General features: G+C 42.2%; 1 protein-coding gene and 1 non-coding gene across 2 annotated transcripts in view; one reads left to right on the top strand and one right to left on the bottom strand.

Annotated features, from left to right (window-relative positions):
* Positions 1-1,015: 1,015 nt before the first annotated feature.
* Positions 1,016-1,086, bottom strand: TRNAV-UAC (transfer RNA valine (anticodon UAC)). The gene has a single exon. It is a non-coding gene; the product is annotated as a tRNA-Val (tRNA).
* A 14,964-nt stretch (positions 1,087-16,050) lies between these two features.
* The window catches only part of GPR37L1 (G protein-coupled receptor 37 like 1), a 72,338-nt gene continuing 70,883 nt past the window's right edge, over positions 16,051-17,505 (top strand). Inside the window, exon 1 of the mRNA XM_061631852.1 lies at positions 16,051-16,234. The gene's annotated coding sequence lies outside the window, so the exon portion shown is untranslated. The remainder of the gene's footprint in view (positions 16,235-17,505) is intronic.

Below are 17,505 nucleotides of genomic sequence, written 5' to 3'. Positions count from 1 at the left end.
AAAGGTATTGAAAATAAAACAGCCGATATCATAATGCCGTTGTATAAATCTATGGTGCGGCCGCATTTGGAATACTGTGTAGAGTTCTGGTCACCTCATCTCAAAAAGGATTTTATAGAGTTGGAAAAGGTTCAGAAGAGGGCAACCAGAATGATCAAGGGGATGGAGCGACTCCCTTACGAGGAAAGGTTGCAGCATTTGGGGCTTTTTAATTTAGAGAAAAGGCGGGTCAGAGGAGACATGATAGAAGTGTATAAAATTATGCTTGGCATTGAGAAAGTGGATAGAGAAAAGTTTTTCTCCCTCTCTCATAATACCAAAACTCGTGGACATTCAAAGAAGCTGAATGTTGGAAGATTCAGGACAGACAAAAGGAAGTACTTCTTTACTCAGCGCATAGTTAAACTATGGAATTTGCTCCCAGAGGAAGCAGTAATGGCCACCAGCTTGGATGGCTTTAAAAGAAGATTAGACAAATTCATGGAGGACAGGGCTATCAATGGCTACTAGCCATGATGGCTGTGCTCTGCCACCCTAGTCAGAGGCAGTATGCTTCTGAAAACCAGTTGCCGGAAGCCTCAGGAGGGGAGAGTGTTCCTGCACTCAGGTCCTGCTTGCGGGCTTCCCCCAGGCATCTGGTCGGCCACTGTGAGAACAGGATGCTGGACTAGATGGGCCACTGGCCTGATCCAGCAGGCTCTTCTTATGTTCTTATCTTTTTTTTTTTGCAGTGGCTATCCAGATGCATCAGGGATCTGATCAGGCACAGAGTAGGAGTGGTAATTATGATAGATCCATTAATCCACTGGGGAAAATGTGATTTTGTATGATCTTAGGTAGTTTGTCATAATGTGACAGCCTCTTGTTCTCTGGCAAAGGTCATAGATAATTCTGTGGAGGAAAATAGGAAGCTGCCTTTACTGAATCAGACCATTGTCTGTATAGCTCAGTATTGTCTACACCAACTGGCAGCAGCTCTCCAAGGTTTCAGGCAGGAGCCTCTTCTAGCCCTAGCAGGAGATGCCAGGGATTGAACCTGGGACATCTGCAAGTAAGGCAGATGCCCTACCACTGAGCTACATCCCTTCCAGCACCTGATCCTAAAGATCTGTACTGTTGTAAAGTAGTTTCAGCCTAGGTTGTTTACCACAGAGAGACTGTCATTCACAAGCTTTAAGGGGCGATCAAATCACTAAAATCTGTCTCAGGTTATACTTCTGAGCAGAGCTTGGAAAAGTTACTTTTTGAACTACAACTCCCATCAGCCCCAGCCAGCATGGCCACTGGATTGGGCTGATGGGAGTTATAGTTCAAAAAAGTAACTTTTCCAAGCTCTGCTCCTGAGGCCTCTGACACTGAGGACTGGGACTGAAGAGCTGGAAGGAAGCACATTCTGGCCTCTGCCATCGGTCATTGAACCAATGGCCATTGGGAAGTTGCAAACAACAACAACAACACCCTTATTCCCAGGAAGAACATTATGGCAAGAGGGAAACCAACCTGGCCCCATCCATTGGCCAGAAAAGGAGCAGCTGCAGGAAATTTGCTTGGCCCTAGACTGCCCAAAAGAACACTCAGCTCCAACTGCCGATTGTCCTAGGATTGCAACACTGGAGAGAAGCATGTTCTGCCCCCATCCATGAGCCAGGGTATCAAAGGGCTGCTGGGTTCTGTGACTTCCCTGTGTGTGCATGTGTGTGTGGGCAATTATAATCTATTGCAAGCTGCTCTGAGAGAAAGGTGGGATATAAATCCTATAAATAAATAATTATTAAATACCAAATACACATTCAAACTCTCTGCTTTTACCTATTCCTCCATCAAATCTGAAATCATGAACACTTTAAAAATGGTATTTAATTTACCCCACCAAAGTATGCATGGTTGGAGAGCAGTAGATAGCTCCCTAAATGTCCTTTTTGATTATTTAGGTTTGGCTAGGCTCCATGTTTCCTTGATAGGGAATCTTTATGTAGCAAGCACCTCGGAACAATAAAAGCACAATCTTATAGAGTTTTATCCAGAAGTGAGTTCCACTGTATTCATATGAGGAATCTATTCAGTTGAGGTTGGTATTATATCAGAATATTGAATATTTTTAGCTTATGCCTTTTCCAGTTAGTTCTATTATCATTTTCGCTGGCGACTAACATCTGTGTAGGAAACTCACTGTGCAGAAACTGTGTAGGAAATAATAATTTAATGATGCCCTTTCTGATTTATTTTTAACAGCACAATCCTATACATGTCTGCTTAGAATTAGACATCCCATTTAAATCAATGCGGCTTACTCCCAGGTAAGTGGATATATGATTGCAGCCATCGTTTTTGGTTATTGTTTTATGGTGAATGTAATTTTATTAATTTGCTTTATTGGTTTTTACATGTTTTGTTTTGTGTTTTCCTGTCTATTAGCCATCCTGAGTATTGCTCAACACAATAAAAAGAGTGGTGTATAAATTGTCTTAATAAACTAAATAATAAACATTGACTGATAGCCACCTTGAGGGCCACAGAGTGGCAGAAAAGCAGCATATATATGCAGTTATGATCATATTATAAGCATGGCATATATTTAAAGGAAACAACAGATAATGGCTCTTCATATCCAACAAATGGATAACAAAGAGTGACAACAACCCTCAGTGCTAGTGCTAGAGATGAGTGGATGGAAAGGAAATGTAGACATGCAGTGCAATTTCTTCAATTTTCAACCTAAGGAATGTGCTATAAGACATTCAAATCTGCTTCTTCAGAACACTTGAGTAAGTACATGCAGGTCAAGAAGGAAATTTTCTGTTGCACAACTATGTTGTACTTTCAGATTTTCAAACATTGTGACATTTCATACCTCTAAGCCTGTAGAGTGGGAGGCCCTCCATTCAAAGTATATACTTGGCTGTGTGCCAGGAAATTAGATGCATCGTCATGCTCTGGACAATAGCCTGCTCCTGTGACTAGCTGCTGCTCCATCAAATAAATGTTTAGGATAGGGCACCATCACTGGTGTGCCTGCATAGTCATAACCTTTTGCATTTTTCGTGGCACCACAGTCAAATTTTGGTGGCATCACCCCAGTCATTATGCCTTATAATCAGGATACTGATTATATCCCTGGGGTCCTGCTGGGAGGAAGGGTGGGATAGAAATCAAATAATAAATAAATAAATAATAAATAATATTGCAGCCAGTAAAACATTTGAAGGTAGGACTCCTGCTTATCTGAATCCCTTTGACATTTCAGGAAACTTCACTCCTCCAAATTTGCCTGTGAATATAGGAACGATCCTTCAAAGTCAAGCACGACTATCATTAGCCCAGGACCCTTTCAGTTTGTCATGATGACTAATGAGCAGGTCAAACCATTTATCATTTGGAGAGCACTGACAGTACCAGTTTTGTGTTAGTTAAAAAAGAAAGAAAGCAATGTGTGCCTAAGATCTCCTGATCTAATCTCCTGCTTCTGAACGAGCTCCAGCTCTTTTGAGAACAAAGCAAAACAGGTGGAAAATTACATCTGGCTGAAAGCCCAAGATTCTTAGACAATATCTTTGATTTCCCAATAATTGTATGAGAAAGGAGCAAGAAGTTTGTGCAGCAAAACTCTTGATACTGCCAGCTCTCAAGGAGGCGTGTCATCAACAAAATGCTGAACAAAGAGTTCGGTAAATACAAACCAAAAACTTATTAGGCAAATTACACTCCCTGACACCGGGCACATTCCTGTCCTGAAACTCTATATATGGTATCTTCAAGCCTTGTCTGAGCAGCTGGGAGCTACCCTAAATGAGGATACCTGCCTTTATTCTTGGTTATAGTATTGATATATAGCAAGTACTGATGGCAAAGAGGCAAGAATGGTCTGAACAAGAATGGTCATTAGTGGTCCAGATATACTTCAGAGCTTGGAAAAGTTACTTTTTTGAACTACAACTCCCATCAGCCCAATCCAGTGGCCATGCTGGCTGGGGCTGATGGGAGTTGTAGTTCAAAAAAGTAACTTTTCCAAGCTCTGCTAGAGATTCAGTAGCCAAAAACACAGCCTGTATATGGTGCAGTGGCTAAAGCACTGGGCTTGGATGAAGTCTCTCCTCAGCCAAAAAGCCCATTGGGTAGTTTGGGCAAATCACTCTCTTGGAATAACCTACCTCACTGGATTAATCTGAAGATAAAATGAAATCACTCCATTTAAGCCAGTGGGATCTCCTTGGATGAATGGCAAGCTGCAAATGTGGTAGATTAATTAATAAGAAGAAAGAGGACTCAAAGAAACAAAGAAAGCTGCCTTATATCAAGCCTCCTTATGAGGCAGATGGCAGTGTATGGCTGCTGTGTACCAGATGGATTTGTGTAGTTTTACGTGGGCCTTGAAATCACTTGGAAATTCCAGTTCTGCTTACCTTATCCTCAGGATTTTATATGCTCCCTATTCCAAAAATCTCAGAGGAAGGAAGGTGCCGTAGTTCAGTGCTAGGTTCATGCTATGCAGGCAGAAGGTCCTGAGTTCAGTTCTCCCCATATCCATTTAGCAGGTGACGGGAAGGACCTGAGATCTTGTAGAGTCCCCACCAGTCAGTATAGACAGTATTGGGCTAGATGGACCAATGGCCTGCCCCAGTATAAGGCAGCGTACTATGTTCCAAATGCTGTATCTCATGATGTCATTGTAAAAGTTTATCACTGAATATTAACTTTGCACTGTCACTGTTGGTTCTGTGGCAGCTGCCTTTAAGATTATTCATGGACTCACAACCCCAAATCCCATCATGCCCCCAGCTTCATTCATATCTGTACCATACCACATTTGCACAAAGGTGTAATATCTGGGGAAAGCAAATATTTTGGTCATAGTGGCACCAGCCCATTCTCTTTGGTGGGACATTGCGCCAAGTCTCCTCATGATGGGATCCTCAATGCCACAGGTTGGCATAATGTATCTGGCAGCAGACACCATTCCTTCCACAGTGAGGTTGACCATATTGAGTCTGAGTCTTCCAATTGTGATATTTCACATGTGCTTTTAATTTTTTGATAGAGTTCTGTCATCCCTCACTGGCTTTTGAAAGGCCATCTGCTAAAACATTTTTTCACACACCTTGGAAAGCAGGTGGAGCTTGGCCAAGGAGGGGAAGAAGCTGCTGTGAGGAACACTAGAGGGAAATTGTCACACCCTTCCTTCTCTGATGGAATTACATGATGGCATTATGTCCTGGGCTATTTTTGATATGACCAAATCATCACAGGTTGATATGTTACGCAATTAAAATAGCTCTCTTCCTTTGTCGATACTTACAGGCATATTAAGTCATAGGATCAGGCCTTAAGGCTCCTAGAGTCTATTCCACTGTGCAACTGACCTCATTTTGAAAGGTCATCCTCTTTGACTTAGCACCTCCCCCCATCTCACACATACAATGAGATATTGCTAGTTGTAAGAGAATGACACTTGGTGATGTTCCTTCTTTCTCTTGATCAGCCAAGCACTTGTGGAATACTGCTGTACTTTACAAATTACGTTGGAATTAAAGCATTAACTTCACCTATAGCAGCCTTGTGCCCTCCAGATATTGTAGCTTTCAAACCCTACAATGGTTGCTTAAAGGGCAGGATCCAAACCAACAAGTTCAAATTACAAGAAAGGGGATTTAGATTTTTTTAAAATAGGAAGAATTTCCTTCTGGTGTGAGCTATTTGACAGTGGAATGGACTGCCTCAGAAGGTGGTGGACTCTTCTTCTTAAAAGCCTCTCATCAAGAATCTGGATGGCCATCTGTAAGGGAGGCTGTAAAAGCAGATTACCTGCATCAGCAAGGGACTGGATGAGATAACTTCTGAGTCCAAGAGATGGGATCCCAGGGAATGCAATAATTATTGAACTTAATATCCCATGCAAGTAAAGTAATGCTCAAGATTGTACAACAAAGGCTCTTACCATATATGGAGCGAGAAATGCCAGATGTCCAAGATGGATTTAGAAAGGGAAGAGGCACCAGAGATCATATCGCAAACATACGTTGGATAATGGAACGGACCAAGGAATTTCAGAAGAAAATCACCCTGTGCTTTATAGATTACAGCAAAGCCTTTGACTGTGTAGATCATGAAAAACTATGGAATGCTTTAAAAGAAATGGGGGTGCCACAGCATCTGCTTGTCCTGATGCACAACCTATACTCTGGACAAGAGGCTACTGTAAGGACAGAATATGGAAAAACCAATTGGTTCCCCATCGGAAAGGGTGTGAGACAGGGGTGTATTTTATCACCCTATTTGTTTAATCTATATGCAGAACATATCATACGGAAAGCAGGATTGGACCAAGATGAAGGAGGTGTGAAAACTGGAGGGAGAAATATCAATAATTTAAGATATGCAGACGATACCATAGTACTAGCAGAAACCAGTAATGATTTGAAATGAATGCTGATGAAAGTTAAAGAGGAAAGCACAAAAGCAGTACAGCTGAACGTCAAGCAGACTAAAGTAATGACAACAGAAGATTTATGTAACTTTGAAGTTGACAGTGAGAACTTTGAACTTGTCAATCCCTCGGCACAGTCATTAACCAAAATGGAGACAATAGCAAAGAAATTAGAAGAAGGTTAGGACTGGGGAGGGCAGCTATGAGAGAACTAGAAAAGGTCCTCAAATGCAATGATGTATCACTGAACACTAAAATCAAGATTATTCAGACCATGGTACTCCCGATCTCTATGTATGGATGTGAAAGTTGGACAGTAAAAAAAGTGGATAAGAGAAAAATCAACTCATTTGAAATGTGGTGTTGGAGGAGAGCTTAGCGGATACCATGGACTGCGAAAAAGACAAATAACTGGGTGTTAGAACAAATTAAACGAGAACTATCACTAGAAGCTAAAATGATGAAACTGAGGTTATCATACTTTGGACACATAAAGAGAAGACATGATTCATTAGAAAAGACCATAATGCTGGGAAAAACAGAAGGGAGTAGAAAAAGAGGAAGGCCAAACAAGAGATGGATTGATTCCATAAAGGAATTTGAACTTACAAGATCTGAACAGAGTGGTTTATGACAGATGCTCTTGGAGGTCACTGATTCATAGGGTCACCATAAGTCGTAGTAGACTTGGAGGCACATAACAACAACAAATGAACTGAACCCTTAAAGGTTGTAACACATTTACTGCAGCTTGTTCTTTTATGGACTAATAGAACCCATTTTGACAGGAACATTGGTATGGAGATAAGAAAATTCAACTGTGGTACAAAAAAAGTTTACCTTTTTTAATCACTGTACTAATAGGTGTGTGTGTACAAAGGTTATGCAACACAAAGGGTTCTTATCCAACTAAATCATAGAGTAGACCTATTGAAATCAATGGATTTAATGTTAGTCACATCCATTGATTTCAGCAGGTCTGCTCTGAGTATAACTTAGTTGGATTCATCCCAAAATCTTTTGGTCTCTAATATAAAACAAGACAAAGAGATCTGTTGTGATGTAAGACTCTGCTGTTTTTATTGCAACAGAACTAACGTAGCTACCTGTTTGGAATTTGATAATGAAAACATCCTCCAATAAGATGCGTGGGAAATCTTTGGCTCTTCAGAAGTTGCTGAACTACAAGCCCCAGGAAGCATGGCTTCAGTAACATCAGGGGAGTGTCAAAGGTTCCCCACCCCTATCTTATAAGCTCCTATTAGTTATTGTCCTGCTAGAACTGCGTGTGGCATGTGGCCCTGAAAACTTTCCTGTTAAAGGTTCATAGAAGTGGTTCTTAAACAAATGTATGTCAAATATGCCTATATATGTTTCAATAATGATATGTTCCCATTTCACACAGGAGGAGTTTATCTTGATACCCCATGAGGCTCTTTCACATTATTTTCAGAGCATTTTTGTGACACATTGGTATGAAGTACCTATGCCTCTTTTTTTGCTGCCCATGAAGCCATTTTGTGCTGGCACCTATGGAACTTTTACTGGATCCTCATTTTATTTACCAAAAAAGCAGTAATGATGATGATGATAATTGTAAAAATGGGACCATCAATGCAGCATGGGGTGCTCCTGTCTAGGATGTGAGCCAGCCATGCCATCTTTCAAAATACTCTATTCCATTCCTCTTCCTCCAAGTTTTCCTTTCCCTTCCCCCTTCCCAACATGAGGCAGCATTCCATGGCCACTGAGCATGGTCAGTCATCATTGGTCTGTTTATGGCAAATTTCCTCCTCCATTTTTAAAAAAAATCTTTTATTTTCTTTTTTGGCTACATAACCATCCATACTCAGAGAATGAATGAATGAATGATTTCATTACAATATAGAATTAATAAGTACTGATGACAAAAGCATTGCACCACATTCACCTGTTAGAGACCATCTTGTCTGTTTTTCACTGAGTCCTGTTTATGATGGCCTGTCTGTCATCTGTCATATGAGTCACTGCAATGCAATGTTATTTAGCATATTTTCCTTGATTCAGTTTATGACGTGTATTTTACAGCAACATCACTTGTTTTGGAAGCAATGATAAAGGTGTATGAATCAAATGCAAAATAGGGTAGATAATCTGTGTATATCTGTGTCATTGTGCTGTACAAATTTCAAAACTATCTTCCAAGGAATGCCAACATTATTCCTTTCAGCCTGAGGATAAGTATCACCTAATTGATGTTCAAGACAAAATGCAATACTTTAACTATGTATTCTCAATAAATATATATTTAGAGCAATATTTTCCTCATTAGTTCTTTCATTTCATTTCCATTTCATGTATTGCTCATGTCCCACTTTTTCCTTCCCAGGAAAAGCGAAAGAAAGAAGTTAAAAGCAAACAGAAAACAACATAATTAACACACATTTCAGAATAAAAATCTATACAACAAAACACAGCATATATCTAAATATAAAATGAGTCAGAACCAAATTCATGTCAAAAAAGAGTATCAACAATACAATAAATCTATTAAATCCATCAAAGTTAATTCAAGAAGGGTCCTTTTTCTTGCCTTTGATGTCCCCAGACTTGGCCTCATTTGTACAATGATGGGAGATGTTTCTCAGTGGTATGCCACCATACCACTGGAGAATGCATCTGAATATTCTTCCAGCCATGTGGGAGAAGCCAATTATGTGGGTCTTTTGCACACATGGAACAGTCAACAAATTTGTGAGTGAGAGATATTTCATGGCCCAGGTGCTTTTCAGACAGCAGATTGTTCTGTGGTTGAAAACTTCTACAGATTATGAATGCTGTTCATGTTTCCAGAACTGGTTGGGTTTGAGGGGGGTGTCAGTTTGCTTGTAAGGTTTTAATCAGCGGAGACCGGTCCATTAGGGCAAAGGGAGCACTGCCCCACCAAGCTTAGTCTGTCTTCAGCCAGCCTCCACCTGCCAGTCTTCTGCTTGGCCTGCCTACCTCCTTACTTACAACCAGTCTAGGGGATGGCCATATTCCTCCTATTCCTTAATCTCAGTGTTGCCATTGTAGAACTCAGCAGGGAGGAAGATGGGGACAAAGCCAGAATTGTTGGCTCTGCCTATAATTGGCTCTGATTCCACTTACTGTTGGGCACTCTGACTTCCACTTCACCAGATGCCAACAGGCACCAGCCATCACTGGCTTTAATCTATCTCAGTGGCCACATATTTATTTATGTATTTATTTATTAGATTTCTTGCTCACCCTATACCACAAGGTTCCAGGGTTGGTGACAACAATAAAATATACAATTATAAAACAAAGGGAAATGTTACAGCCATAAAACAAGAAAAATATAAAAAACTAATTAAAAACAGTACCATATTAAAAAAATTCCGTATATAAAAACAAGACATTGTAAAACATTTCCATATATAAAAACAGTAAAAAATAGCTACAACAGAGATGTAGACTGGGATAAAGATATCCACTTAAAAAGCTTATTGAAAGAGGAAGGTCTTCAGTAGGCACAAAAAAGACAACAGAGGAGGCACCTGTCTAATATGGAGGGAGTTCCAAAGGAAAGGTGCCACCACACCAAAGGTCTGATTCCTATATCATATGGGACGGACCTCCTGAAGATGGTATCTGCAGGAAGCCCTCTCCTGCATAGCAGAGTGATTTATTGGTTATATAAAGGGTTTGATGATCTTTTGGGTATATTCCCTGGAAGAAAGCTGATAAACTGTATAAGAGTATTCACACACACACACACAACATGCTATTATAATGTATTGAATTTATATCCCACTCTTCCTCCGGAAGGAGCCCATATTGCATGCTTTATTTCAGCATCACATCCGCCATGTGCTTTGGCTGCCTGATTGGTTGGGATTTCAGTCACTGCTGGTGCTCTTTTCTTTGCTCCAAGCGCCAGGCCCCTCCAGCACTGCACTGTTTTGCCCTTTGCCCTCCTCTTCCTGTCTCCTGCCCCTCCATGGGAGGAACAAGATCAAAGGGACAGTCCCTCCACCTGTAACCTGCTGTCTCCCTGTACTCATTGACATTCCTTTGGAACTAGGCGTAACCTGGGGGCATTGGCTTGGAAGGTCTGATCACATCACTCTAGCCAGGGGCACACTCAGCCACCCAAGTTGTCCAGCCACATTAGACTGTCTGGCTGCCAGGACCATCTATCTGCTTAACCTGAACAGCAGGCAGCAGCAACAGCAACCACACCTCTTTACCCTGGCCTTTGACACCTGAGATGTATATTTTAGGGCTCACCATATTTTCTGTGATGTTGTTTAGATTGTTTTCAACTGTTTTTCATTATGTGTTTAAATTGTTGTAAACCGCCATGGGACCTTTGGGTGAAGGGCGGGTAATAAATTCTAGTAACAACAACAGCGGTACATCCTATTAGGTCAGCAACTGCACACAGTGTACTCCATAAAGAGGCACCTGGAAAGCTGTACACTGCCACAAGCAGCTGCAGGTACTATGGTTCTGCCCCTTGGGAAAGAAAAATAAAATGCAAAAAAAGAGGTGGCAAAGCCAAAAACAACACAACACCACAACCAGGCTAAGCCAGTTTAAAACCTGCCAGGCGGCCACTCTTTCTAGCAGAATAGCCTGGCATTAGCTAGCAGGGTGCGGATTATCTCCATAGAAACAGTTTTCAATAGGCAATGGCACTTTCAGATTGTCTCCTGATTCCCTCTTCCTCCCCCTGCAAGGTATCATATTCACATTCAATGGAGTTTCACATCTCTCTGCCAGAATCGCAGGTGCAGAAACCCAGGTCCCTCAGCTGCATTTCAGGTCTGTTTAAGGTTGCTCCTTGCTTGAGTTTAAACCAATCTTTGATTCTCCCTTCCTCCCTCTCCATGGCCAGTCGGTTTGCTTTGAGTTCAGCCTCAATGTTAAGCAATAATCTGCATACTTTTTATGCGCCTTATTTTACATAAAGTGACCCATAAGCATCAAACTGGAGCTGTAACACGTTTTCACATAAATTCAGATGTTTAGCAGAATTTCAGTTTAGTTTAAAACTTTTGAATTTTAAAGCCTCAACTTATGCTTTTGGAACTCAACACGTCCAAAAGTTCTATTTTAAAGATTTATAGACTTTTGAGGCAAGAATGTTAAGCACCAGTGTAGCAGATTTAATATTTCTACCCAGGCAAGTAGCCAGCCTAAAAGTTCAGGGGGGGGCCAAAAAGAGTGGGGAGGATTTTTCCCCCCCTGTATCTAGCCCTTGCATCTTTCTCCCCTATAACCCTCAGCTCCAACAGCATCCATAATTGGTTTGTGTGTTTTTTTAGAAACACAAATTTAGATGATTTTTTGTTTTGCAAGTGAATTCAAAACTTGCTTGAAAGATTGTCTCCTAAATTAGCATAGCTCTAGTAGCAAACTTAGGTCTCTTAGGGTTGCACAGTAACCCCTATCAGATCCTTTAACTGTCCGGCGCAGGATGGTACAAAGTTAGATTTCCTCACCATCATCTTTCCATTGCATGCTTCCTCATTGCATACAACCCCATGGGGTGCCAGATCATAAGAAAAGAGCCCTGCTGGATCAGACCAAAGGCCAATCAGATGCCTATGTGAAGTCCAAAAAGAGGACATGAGGATAATAGCTCTCTCCCCCTGTTGTTCCCCATCAACTGGTATTCTGATCTTGGAGGTAGTCAGGCCTGGCACCGGACTGTAGTGGGCTCTTGGCATGGTAATGCCGATGGTCCCCTGACATCAACAGCCTCCCCCACTGGTACTGCTGGCCTGCTCCACAGCAAGCTGCCACTGTGCCATGCAGGGGGCTCTGGTGGTGTGAGTTCCAAGGGTGGCAGGAACACTAGTCCAGGGTCTGGCATTGAGTCAAGAGGATTGGCAATGGGCCTTTCTGAGCTCACGGGTCTTTGGTGGGTGTCTGAGACCATGCCAATATCTATGTCAACCCTGGAGCTAGTATGCAGCCATCATGACTAGCAGCAGGGTTGGCAGAAGAGATTATGCCAGCTGAAGCAATGCTACCACCACCCCTCCATCCTGCCACCCACTTATCCCCCACCTTTTTTTAGCTATTGGATTAGCAGCGGCAACACTGGCTCTCACCTCCCTGCCTTGCTGTAGGAAGGGCCAAAAGGATTCTTCCTCAGAGCAAGCCATTCTAGTTAAACTGGCTGGGAAATGCCCATGGCAGCAGTACAGGCACTCTCCAAGCCACCTCACTCAGGATGCCTCACTCTGAGGAAGGACTCCTTTGGCCCTTCCAAGAGCAAAGCAGGGAGGAAATGGAGGATTAGCTGACAGCCATTCTGGATGCCTCGCTAGCAGCAGCACAGCTCCGCTGGACAGATAGGCAAACTAGGAGGCAGGCAAGCAAGTGGGCTGTGGGGCCAGTTCGCTACTCCCGACCACCATGTTAGACAATTGACTCATATCATGAAATGGCTGGTGCTGATAGCCTTATCCTCCTTGAATTTGTCTAATTCATTTTTTTTAAAGTCTTCTAAATTGGTGGCCATCACCACACCTTGTGGTAACAAACACAATCATTTCACTATGCACTGTGTGAAGAAGTTCTTCCATTTCTCTGTCCTGAATCTCCCACCATTCACTTATAACCCCAGGTTTATTATTATGGTATAATGAAAGAGGGAGAGAAAAGTCTCTCTCTCCACACCATGCATAATTTTATACATGCCCCCCCCCACACACATTTTTCCAAACTGAAAAGCTGCAAACATTGTAACCATTTTTTATATGGGCGTTGCCGTAATCCCCCGATCATTTTGGTTGCCTTTTCTGGACACTTTTCAGTTCTGCGATATCCTTTTTGAGGTGTGGCAACCAGAAGTGCATACAGTATTCAAGTGAAGTTGCACCAGAGGTTTGTCTAAAGGTCTCACAATCTTTGCAATTTTATTTCTTTATCCCCCTAACATGGAATTCACCTTCTTCACAGCTGCCCCACACTGGGTTAATATTTTCAATGAGCAACCCACCTCAGCTCCAAAATCATACTGAGGCTACACTGAACTTGAGCTGAAAGCTAAGTCTACACTACAAAGTTGGGTTTAATCTAGGTTTCCATCTGAGGTTTACTTGAGCCACTCTAGGCTTCCCTGGCTTCAGCAGAGCTGCAAAAACTGAAGGCCTCTACAAAATGATCCCCCCTAGGATTCTGCTCCTGAGCTATACATTTCTACAACATTGCCTTCCTGGGATTCAGCTCATGGACAGTAAGATTCAACAGGGTTTTAGCCCTGGCACACTACTAATAGTATACCGCTTAATGCCAAAATAGGCTCTCAGGCCATTTACAAGTATAAAAAAGCATTAAAATATAAACATCCATAATAAAAATATGCAATAAAACAATCCCATTAAAACAAAACAGGACTCTCAGGTTGGGAGATCAAGGAAATGCCTCAGTAGGTGCTTCTTCAAAAGCCAGTGAAAAGTCAATTCAGATGAGGCCTCTTGGAGTTCAGCAGAGAGTGCATCCCATAACAGCGGTGTCACCAGTGAAAAGGCCTGCCTCCGCATCACCACAAACCAATAACCATCATCACAACCATCACCACAAACCACAAACCATTGGGCCATGGCAAGACTAGCAGAGCAATGCAAACTGTAGGAAACCAGTGTAATTTATGATGGCCTAAATTAAAGGGGTAAATTACCCCTATTCTAAGGTCCTTTCTGAAACAGGGCTACTGCTGCATGAGCTAGCCACCGAGCCTGGCAGAGGGAAAACAAGCCTTTAAAATAGAGTTTGTTTACACCACCTTTTCTGCCCGTGTAACTTCTGTTGGGTTGCTAGGTCATTTGATTGAACGGAATGAGTCTGGAATAGGGGGTAAGTCTCCCCTGCCCTTGTCCCATCCCCACCACACTCCCAGAACACCCCTTTTTCAGGACCTACCCTAGCCTCAGCTGAGCCACTTTCAGCTGAGTTCTGGGTGATCCAGGATGGAGGACTTACATCGGTGTATCTCCTGCTGAGCCAGGATCAGGGACTTAAGCTGGCAGAATCCAGGTTCAGCTGGCTCAGCCGGAGATCCACACATTCCAGCCCCCACTCCCATCCCGGCAGATCTTCGGTTTGGATTGGTCCCTAACTGGGTTCCATCTGTTGATATTAATGCCCTTATTAGGCAATGGAGGGGAAGTCGATCTTTCAGGTAACCTGGTCCAGAGTTGTTTAGGCCTTTATATGTAAGTAGGAAGACCTCAAAACTGGCTTGGTGTCTACTAGGCAGCCAGCACAGATCCCCTAGTACAGGCATGATATGTGCCAGGTAAGGGGCACCACTCACCACCTAGGCCATGGCATTCTGCACCAGCTGCAGCCTCCAGACCAGATATAAGGGAAGCCCCCCACAGAGTTCAATACAGTAGGCTTTGCTTGAATGACCAGCACATGCATCAAAGTGGCCACAGTATCCCTCGCCAGGAAATGGTGCAGCTTACACACCTGTTGGAACTGGTGACAGGCACTCAGTCATGGAGGCCACCATAGGCATAGATGGTTTTAAGAGCACTCCTAAACTCCACCCCTAAGCAATGCCTTTGGTTGTGCCTTTGTTTCAGCTTCAGCTGATTAATACATTAAATAAATTTTAATTTAACTCACCTTATCTGTTAAATTCTTAACTCACCATATCTGTTTAAATTTTTACTGTTTACCTTGATGCTTCGTCACTGGGGCTGTGACACTTCGTAAGTTGGGGCTCCCCACATGCTCTTTGGATCCTCTGGACAAATCCAAGTAAAAGGGTATGATTTTCCTTGTGAGCACTATGCTTTGGACTAAGTGGCAGTGGTCTAATATGGAAGACTGAACATTATATTGTAGTTGGAGAAACCAGTTTTGCAAAACTGAGTTATTTTATGTGGAACTACTCAATGTCCTTAAACAGCATCAGTCACTCAATGCCAGACAGCTTCCATTTAATAAAATAACACAACAAAATCTCTCTGGGCTTGCTGCCCCCATATAGCTGCAATCTCATAAGGAACCTGTGAATCTTCCTACACATGCACACACATTTGTTACCACACATGCCTCTATATACACCTGAACACTATATCTCTATGTGCAGGGAATAAGTCCTTCAGGAGCATGGATAACAGGACAGAATTTAGTTCAAATGTCCTAGGAGAATGCAATGTATCCAAGGGAATTGGGGGGGGAGGAATTCTAAATGTAATGGTGGGTGGCGTGGGTTGCCAATGACCTGTAGTAACCATTCATAGACCTTACTCCCCACCAAAAAAATATTTCTCTGGACATTCGTGAATATATCTCACTGTTATTCTGGCTTTATTCTCCCAGAGGACAAGCTACTTTCTGCCCAATACATAGGAGTACAGCATGAATAGCTTTGGATTGGATAGTCAGGTGCCCCTGTAAGGTACCAAAGGGAAGCAACAGAGACAATAGCAGAGCTTTTACAGAAATTGAATTTTATTGAGAAAGTAAACAAAATTGCAATGTAATGGTTAACCACTGAAGGCTGTCCCAGAAATGGGAACAGGAAAGAGAGAGGAATGATATGTTGCAATAATTACTTCTGCTTTATGTGGGGAGGGGGAAGGAGGGGGAATTGATAAGCAGGCAAGAAATAGAAAGGGGAGAAGGGGTAACTTTCCTTCCTTAGACTCTGTCCAAAATACAGGCCCAAGGAGGTATAGCAGGGATCATTTGCTTCAGAAGTAAAAAGAAGAAACTTTCCTTGGTCACAACAAGACTTTACTGTGCAGACATGCAGAAAAAGAGGAATGCAAATCCCTGGAATCCAGAGTCAGTCATACTGTGAGATAAGTAGCAAAATATCTTCTGGGGTCACCTAGAGTTTGGGAATTTAGTGGTGGGGAAATGGGCACTCAGTTGGGCGCTCCAAAACTTGGTCAGGCAGTGTGTTTGCTATGAAAACTCAGACAGGACCCTTGAAGGACTTTAGGGAGATTCTCTGTGTTCTGGGAGTCCAAAGCCTTTATAGCCTGTGTTTACAAAGGCTAACAAAAAGGTAATGCTCCTGGGGGGGCAAGTATGATGTGCATAAAAAGAATACACTTATCCCTACTTAACAAAAGAGGTGAATTTAGACTTTAGATAGGGCTTAAAGTACTTGTTGTACTCAACAATTCAGGGTTCTCCATAGCCACTTTATAGGTGAATCCGTGATGTTTGGTTAGATTACGAATGGAGAATGACTGAACATTTAATAATTTGTGGAGGATCCACAAAAGTGTATAAAGCAGGTGTAGCTAACTTAGGGCATGTGAGCAGCATCCAGCCCCCTCTCCCCAAGAGGTCTTTTGTGGGGGGCCCAAGGTTTCCCTTTAAAAAAAAAAGTTACTTTTTAAAAAAATGACTGTTCCTATGGATCCCCCACTGTGATGCCATTATGTCAAGGCCAAGGCCACTCAAAATTTCTATTTAACTTTTTATAAATATTATTTAGAATTAATTTTAAAAAATTAATTACTGACTGTCCCCCATGAGTCCTCCACTATGATTATGTGATTCCAAAAGTTTTTTTGTGCCCCTTCAAGGCCCTCTCTAAAATCTGTCTTTTAAAAAGCTTTTTAAAGTTTTAAACATTTTGTTTTAAGTTTTTTGATGCCAAAATGTTTTGTTCCCTGCCCCAGGTTCCCCAAAATTTGGTCCATTATTTTTTTTAATTGCTTAGAAAATATTAAAATGTTAGCCATGCCTGCTTTCACACTTTGGTCATGTTCACTTTCAACATGCGGCCCCTGGAGGGTTGACCATGGGTCAATGCATGCTTGTGAGGAGATGCACAATGTGGTTGCAGAATAGTGCTCTCTGACAACACAACACAACACAACACAACACAACACTGTAACTCAACTAATTATGCAAGGCAGGGCCATGGGCCTCACAATTCTGCCTTAGTGACTTTCTTAGATACCAGCATTCTAATTTTACTTATTTGGTTAGTTAGTTTTGGATTATTGCCACGGACCTTTTCTGAGTAAGCAAATACAGCAGGCAGGCAGGCAGGGGTTCTTGGCAATGCCTGTTAGAGCTTTGTGTGGCCTCTTGTTTGGGGCCTAGCC

This window comes from Rhineura floridana, chromosome 6, assembly GCF_030035675.1.
Source record: "Rhineura floridana isolate rRhiFlo1 chromosome 6, rRhiFlo1.hap2, whole genome shotgun sequence".
NCBI classification, from domain to species: domain Eukaryota; kingdom Metazoa; phylum Chordata; class Lepidosauria; order Squamata; family Rhineuridae; genus Rhineura; species Rhineura floridana.
The sequence above is the reverse complement of the archived record's forward strand: the minus strand, read 5'-3'. Positions and strand labels throughout refer to the sequence as shown.